The sequence below is a fragment of the Cinclus cinclus genome, chromosome 4, assembly GCF_963662255.1.
Source record: "Cinclus cinclus chromosome 4, bCinCin1.1, whole genome shotgun sequence".
Taxonomy (NCBI): Eukaryota; Metazoa; Chordata; class Aves; order Passeriformes; family Cinclidae; genus Cinclus; species Cinclus cinclus.
In genome coordinates this window covers 265,315-273,779 of record NC_085049.1, presented here as the reverse complement: position 1 = coordinate 273,779, position 8,465 = coordinate 265,315, and positions in this window count along the sequence as shown.

The window sequence follows — 8,465 nt, the reverse complement described above, 5'->3', positions numbered from 1 at the left end:
ACTCACATCACTTGGAGCTTGACAACTTGCTATTACTTTAAATAAAAAGATGAGCACTTGAGTACCATTTCACAACAGGAAGGCTGATACTTTAAAATAGATGTTCGAGGCTTAGTGGGATATGGTTAATAGAGAGATTTTAAAAAAAAAATCAGAACAATATATGTTGAGCAAAATACTGAATTGTTCTGAAATGTCTGTCGTGACAGTCACTTAGCAGTTATTGCAGCAGCTGAAGGGAGAAGAACGGGACATTTTTTCCAAATGAAGTGATATTTACTGAAGGTAGAGATTCTCCATCCATTAAAACTAGGGAAGTTCTTTCTTCTTCTTTAGCCTGGAGAAAAGGAGGCTCAGGGGAACCCTGTGGCTCTCTACAACTCCCTGACAGGACAGTGTAGCCAGGAGGGTTCAGGCTCTTCTCCTAGAAAGAGGACAAGGGGAAAAGGCCTCAAGATGTGCCAGGGGAGGTTCAGCTTGGATATCAGGAATATTTTCTTGACAGAAATGCTTGGAACAGACTGCCCAGAGAAGCGGTGTAGTCACCACCCCTAAAGAAACACACCAAAAGTGACATGCTGTAAACTGCAAAACAAATTGACATTGTTCAGTGCTTGCACAATGGACGAGAGAAAAACATAGAAAAAGAAGAAAACTCTTTTCCTATCTTGCTACTTTCTGTTCCTAAAGCAGACAAAGGAATTACTTTTGTCTTTTCCATTAGTGCTTGGGAAAATAAATGTGTGGAACCTTTTCCACTTTTTAAGAAGCACCTGATGTCCAAAATCAATATAAAAATACTTTTTAGCTAAGCATAGTTTGCTCAAGATGCTTCTTTTTTTTTTTTTTTTTTTTGAGTGTCTCCTCTTCAAGACAAAGCTGGAACGCACTAAAAAAAAAATATTGTTTTTTCAAGTCTGTGTGCAGTGCCATGAGCTTTACGTCTTAACCAATGCTAAACATGAGAAAAGCTCATTCTTTTCTCTGTGTGGTACATACTACCCCATGGATACTGCCCTAGGTTTATTCTGGAGTAGAATCCACAGGCAATAAAATAAATCAGATATATGACAGACAAAAAAAATCTGCCAATTTTGTTTTGATGAAAAGGCCTCTACTGATGCAAATGCATCAGGTGTGAATAATTTAACTTTGCCCAAACTGGGAGGGGAACTCATTAGTTGTCATCTAAAGCAGTGTTAAATGTTATCACTATCCTTTTTTAAAATTTCAGAATTTATCAAATGGACTTTTTGGTAAAATGCCCATCTGTCAAGCATTATATCCAGTACAGCAAAACAACAGAACTGACTTAGGTTTCAAACAAACATATGCATTTTCCTTTCTAATAAAACTCTTGGAATTTAAAGGAGAACATAAATTTAATGCATCAGTGTGAAATATGAAAACCTAAGGGAGAACCTAGAGTTCTGTGCAAGCCCACCCTGAGTGCCCTGTGGGATTAGGGTCACAACCTGACCCCACATGAATGTTGTGTTCAACTCACTTCAAGGATAAGTGTCTTACATGCAGTCAGATCTCTCAATTCTTCCAAAATTTCAAATTGTTTGCTGCATTCACCTGAAATCCTAGCAGTTACCAGTTCTTTTTAAAAGATATCTGCAGTAATGGAGGTAATTAATTTTCTTGTGCTCCTTCTTGTGCATGCTTTCTGGAATTCCTTACTTACACTAAGTAGCTGCAAGTATTTACTTGCAAAAGCTCCTTAGTTTCCAATTATTCATACTATTCTTTTTTTTTCCCTCTTTTTCCCCTTCTTGAAAACAGATTTTAAAGGAGAATTCAATAGCTGACTCATTTCTGAATCATCATTAATTTCAGCCCACTAGTCTTTTTTTAATCCTCATTTTAATATACAGGATTTAAAGTTGTTTGTTGTTTTCTTTGACTTCAGGAATGCATTGAGTTGGTTAAAAAGAAGTATTATGGGGAGTAAGAAATGCTTTTGCCATCCAGGTCTCACAAATGCCCTTATTCCAGCCCTGTTTGATAAATCCTCCAGGGATATAGGAAATTCAACAGCTAGTTCTTAAGGTCATCCAAGCATTAGTAGGTCTGGAAGACCTGTCTTTGGGTCAGGTGTCATTATCTCTATATTGATGACACTAATCGAGAAGGGATTCACTTTGCAGTCAATTTGATCTTACAAAAAATGTCAATATTGGCATGGAAAGAAACAGCAGACAAGTTATTGAACAAATATGCTGCTGTTGATCCTTAAAAGGTTTGGGAGGACTGAATATTTCAACAAATGTAGAACTGCAGAACAAAACTGGCATGGCAGCACGTACCTAAGGAAGTATGGGTGGGCCAAAATCAAAATGTGTCAAATCGATGTATTACCTAAATTATTCTACTTCCAAAAACAGATGAAATGCTGAAAATAGTTATCAAAACACAGTGCAGAGAGCCCCCATGGTCAGCCTTTGAAAAACATATACTCTTAGGTGTTATTTAGGTGTCTTTGCAGAGAGCAAAGAAAAGGGAAATGGAAGGAACAGAACTGGTAACAGTAACAAGACTAAATTGTTCCAGCATTTGGTATTAACAATGAAAATCTGCAAATAATCCAGCCCAGTTGATTCAATAAAAGTCCCCTACCTCTGGATAGGGACTGCACGCAGGGCTAGGATTATTTGTGTTGATGCTGGAGTGAGTTCCTGCACTGTGCAGTCGAAAGAGAAAATCCTGTTAAGGGATTACTCCCCTACTTGTAATCACTTCTTTCTAAATTGCTGCAACTTATCCTCTGCAGTGACAGCTCAGTGATCAGCATGAACTATTTTTTTTTTCTTTCTGCTCCTCAATTTTTCTCTCAGAAGATGTCTTCTGGGATCTTCAGGGAAAAAAAAAAAAAGTGGAAATCATGGTATTTCCACCAAATTTTCCATTTGTATCTTCAGGTCTTTGGTCAGTCTCCCTCAACACTATGGAGTCAGAGAAGAGAGAAAAACTGAGCTGGAAATAACAATTATATATTGCCCATAAACATTTGAGTGATCTGACGTGAGAAGAAGTGTCCTTTATCTTCCAAAAGTTTGCTTGGAGGATCTGTTACCCTCAGGATAGACATTTTTTGACACACTGAAGTTGAACAGATTTCCTTGGCACTTGGAATGTTTGCATTCACTTCCTTACTCTGTTAGTCTTATTTCTTCAGTCAAGAAATGCAAGCTATGTAAAATAACATTTTCCAAAGCACTTATAAACCATGTTTATAAGTCAAACTCCTAAGTTAAAATTTTTCTTTCAGGTTTACTTTATAATGGCATCCCAATGGACAGAGGTTCCAAAAAAGCTTAACTCACATTCAGTAATGAAACACTACCATGTTACTGCTTTGAAAGCTTCCATTTGTGTGAGTTAGATGACTGCAAACCCACAAGAAAGTGCTTTAGGATATATTTCCTACTCTAAAGAGATACAGCTTCAAAAATCAGGATGGTATATTATTTATTAACAGCTATTGAGATGTTCCCTCATTCAGGATGAGCTTTGCATGTCCGAAAAATTGTATTATATATAGCTTCTAAGTACTTTGGTAACATTATTTTACCTGAAGTTCCCATGATCCATGAGTAACTTTTGCCTGGAGACAACAGTTCTGCAGCTGGAAGTTTATCTTTGATTCATTTAGCTTCAAATGACAGTAGTTATGAACATGCCTTTGCCTTTCAGTTTCCAGCACAGGGTTTTGGCTTTCTGTCCAGTCACCTCCCCAGAATCTGAAGCAGGTGTCTTTTTCAGCACTTGAGCAGGTGCCAGCTGCATTCAGGGGTTTCAGCTCACTCAGCTGCGATCATACTTTTGACTGCAATGTAAATCTCCTCTTGTTTTTTTGTACTGGTTTATAATTTTATGATCAAGACTTTTTTTCCAATCAGCATAAGGTCAGATATTTGCAGGCTAAAGAGCATACGAGATTGGAACAGGCAGGGATTGGCAAACATTCCTTATCTTCAGAAGAATTTGTGTGCTTGCTCTGAAATGACATTTTAAAAAACCCTGAAAAATAAAAGTTAAAATGTTTTCGAGGTGCCCTGATTTTTATTTTTTTTTAAACAAAATTCTTTATTCAGTAATCCTGGTACTATATTTTTCAGATTTCTGAGTACTAATGATTTTAAACTCAAAATTGTTACCCAAATTACCTAAAATAGTATACCCAAAAATAAAATTCTTTCTCTAAACTCATTATCAGCTTTTTAAGATGCAGATCCATACTTATAAGCATCAATGAGACTTTCACAGTCTCCTAAAGGAAATTCTTCTCTTCATTTGCAATTTTATCCATGTGCTGATGTGTTCCACTCTGCAAACCAGGCATCCTGATGAGCCATTCTCCAGCTGATACAGTACTACATTTGGCCATTATAATCTTGTGTGATTCATACCTTCTGGTGGCTGTGAAGAATAAAATTCTATACAGAAATTTATCTATCTGTTATGCTTAGAGGATGGTTTTCTGACCCATGTACCTTCAGCTTTAAAAAAAAAAAAAAAGTTGAATCAATCAATACAGAAAACCTGGCAGGACCTCTGAGATATTTCAGATCATAATATTATCATTATTAATATTATTACTACTGTAACCTGTTATTAGTACAGGAGTCATATTTCAGGTTTCATTGATCTTGTCAGTTAAGCCAGGAGTCAGCACAAAGTCTATGATTATGTGACCTGGTGTAATACTAATTTTAGAGGTAATAATATGTAACATCAGTGTTCCATTGATAAGATGGTATTAAAATAAATATGCATTCAAACGACATTAAGTCATTTATGGTTTTTGCAGATAACAAGAGCACTCATTCATTTATGCAGCAATATCTCCTACAGAGAGACATGAAACACTTTGGATGATTTCTTCTTTTAGAGAAGAAAATGCTGTATTTTATATGAATGTTTTATAGTAACAGCACAGCTCAGGAGATGAATTATTTAGGTTTGACAGTCACTAACTCAGAATGTCTCTGGTTTAAGATGCAGATCTGTTCAAGAATTTTAGTAATAGTTCCCAGGGGTTTTTTCCTGCAGAATCCATTTCTTTTTCTGACCAAATCACAAGGACTTCATCAGAATATTTTGTCATACTTGTATTTCTCCTGTAACAATTACCTTATTGCCCCTCATTAAAGTTCATTAAACTGATCTACAGAAATCTGATGATCTGTTGCTTTCTGATACTCTTAGTCACTCAAGACTTAGTTTTTCACTAAAAGTGGTAATCACATTTCAGCATGTTTAGAACACCTAACTAAAAACACAGCACTTAGTCCCATTGGAAAACAATCCCCAACTCGAACTGTGATTTAGTTATATTTATATAGTTCAGAATAAATACATTAATTAAATAGAAAGTAGCACTGGATAAAAAAAAAATGTGATTCACATCCATATTTACAGTTTCAGCTGGAAAAACCTTTGACCATGTTTCAAACTTGACGAAGGCAAAATGACAACATACTCCACAGTGAAAACTGGTAGTCTAAATCTAATGTTACCTCTCTCCTGTTATAAAAACATTCTTGAATGCTTTAAACTTAAGATGACACCCTGAGGTATTTTCTGTTTCTTCTGCACCAACCAGTACTTTATTCCCAACTCATTATTGTGCCAAGATAGACAGGAGTTGTTGATAATGGGGACACAAAAGCCATAGGAGGGCTTGTTTTCTTGTAGGGTACATGATTCTAATGCATACAGAAAATGGTGGGTTTATGGGTGCTGGCTTTTTTTCTATTCCTTTGATAAACAACTAGAAAACAGGATAAAACCAGCTAGTCCTAGGTCATTATGCCTGCTCGATTGTATATCTAAAAGCAAAGAAATGCCAGATAACTGAGCTGTCTTCTGTAGTTATTCTGACAGGACTTTGAAAATGCCATGAAAAAGCTTTCTGATATCCTCAGAGAAGGATTGGGTAAATACAAGGCACATGCCTTGAATCTCCCACAGTCTGATGAAAACGCACTGCCTTTTTTATCTGACCATCAAGTGGACTTACCATGATATATGGCCCATGGAGCTCTCTATAATGATCCCTAAACTACATGGTTTGTAGTCTGTATTTGAAAGCATGCCTCCAAAATGGCTTTCTTGGTTAATAATTTCTCTTATGAACTGGAAAGACAGCAGGTTTTTCTTCTTTCCTGGAGGATTTTCCCAGTGATGGAGCTCAGAGACACAGCTGTCACACAGTTTTGATTCTAGAGTCAGTAATGTGGTTTTTGCAATCAAACCAGAGTCCCAGGACCCCCTCTGCCTCTCAGGCTGGTGAAGCCTTGCCTTTGGAGCAGAAGGAATTGGAAGGGAGAATGTCTGTCTTTACTTTTTCTCTGTTGTGAGAAGCAAGGATATAGAAAGCTTTTGGAAAATGCCACTTGGTTGTCCACCTATTTAATTTTTTGCATGTTCTGTACTAGTTCACTGTTGAAATACAAGCTGTTCCCTTGAAGAAACTTCTACCTTCTGTTCACAGGAGAGTGCCAGATTTGCACTCAAAAACAGTAGATGTTGAAAACACAGGGAAATGAGACAGCGTTGGAGTTGTCAGAATAGAGTTAGAGGATCATTTAATACTACCTGTGGCAGGGCTTGTGCTATTATCGATTTGGTACTGTTACAAAGAATTATGTTAATTCTTATTTGTTTGAAAAACCTCACTTTACTAAGTTTTGTCTGGGTTAAGTATCTGCCCATGAGTCATCAGATCTGAACAGAATCTCATTTCCAGTCGGACATCAATTATCAACGTGCCTTTGATAAAACATTATGTCCTGGAAAAATCAAGATGCTTCCTTCAAAAAAACACTGTAATATATTAAAAAAAAAACAAACAAAAAAAAACCAAAAAAAAAAACCACCCACAACACATTGTACAGAAATAAATACCCAAACAACAGAGGGAAATGATGTTAGTATGAGTCACCTGACTGACTCTGTCTGGTGCAGACCAAGAGTGCTTCTAGAACTGCCAAGGAATTTATCCAATGTTATAATACCGCTTACAAAAGGAGAATGACACACCATGATTTTCTCTGTGTACAGTTCCTGAGGTGTCTGGAACTTGGATTTTCATTTAGTAATTTCCAGACCTAGATGCACTATTGATGTTTTCTGTAATAGAGTGCCTTTCATTTCATCTCTCCTGATAGACACACCTTGCCCAGATCTGATGACAGTTTATAATCAGAGCTGTGAATGTATGGAACAATGTCTAAATGTTCTGGTCATTGTCTTTAAGCAATAAAATGCAAACAACTCCATTCCCAAAGTCCAGGATATCAGGAGCTTCCTTTCAGTGAGTATCACACCAATACTTTTCCCATCCCTATTCTTGCACTTAGGTGGGGCAGATGGTAGAAGAAAGGTCATAAAAATAATTTAATATGGAGAATCCCTCTCTTTAGCCCTCTGATCTGCTACTTTCTCAGATAAAGTCTGGTAGATTTTCTTTATGTCTATTATTTCTATTCCATACCCTAAGGAAGTTCAAAATTAGGAAAGAAATTCTGTTTCCTAGTTTTAGGCTCCTGCACAGCACTGCAGGGAGAAGAGATACCCTCCAGAAAATAAAGCAAAATGCCTGTGGTGATGGAGACAAAATCTACAGTGAGCTTGCTGAGTAGGTTTGGTCCTATCACAAAGGTACTTCCTGAGGGCTGTCAACAAAATATCACACTAACAATACTTCTAGATATTTCTTTCCCCATTTAGCATCTGTTGGGAGCTTCCTTTAATAAAGTTTCTCTCTGGACAAGGCTACCTGTGGAAAGCTGTGAATTTTCAAGTACTCAGTACTGTATTTCAAGATTTACTGAAGGTTCCTCAAACAAGGAAGGAAATGTATACATATGTGGCAAAAATACAGTGGTCCATAGGATAAAAATGCCCTCCATTCCCTCCACACAAACACATACAAAACCAAAAAAAATCAAAGAAACTTAAGCACCTATCACTTTATTGCATCAGTTCAGACTAATCGTTCTCGAACCCATTTTTGACATGTGCTGCAAAATTAATACACCTCTTTCTTCATTTGCTTTCCACTTGGTTTAACACTTTCAAGCCAAACCCCAGAGCTGTAGTGCAGTGTGAGTTCAGAAGGTTCCCCCTGCCAGCCCCAGGGGTCTCACCTGGCCATGGCACATGGGAGCAAGTCTGGAACAACAAGCTCTGGTCATGAACCACAGCAAAGCAAACCTCACAGCAAAACTCCCTCTACCTTTCACATCAGAGTAGCCCAAGTGAAACTTGATTGGCCATGGAGTGCTGTAGGACTAAATACAGAGCAAGAGGACTTGAAATAACCTCAGTGGAAAATGGCAAAGCAGCTTATTGTGGATTTATTCTTCTTAATTTTTCAATCATAATCACATTTATGACACTTGCAAAATTTTGGCTTGTCCTACTGTTGGTCTAGAAAGGGACTGAGAGCAAGA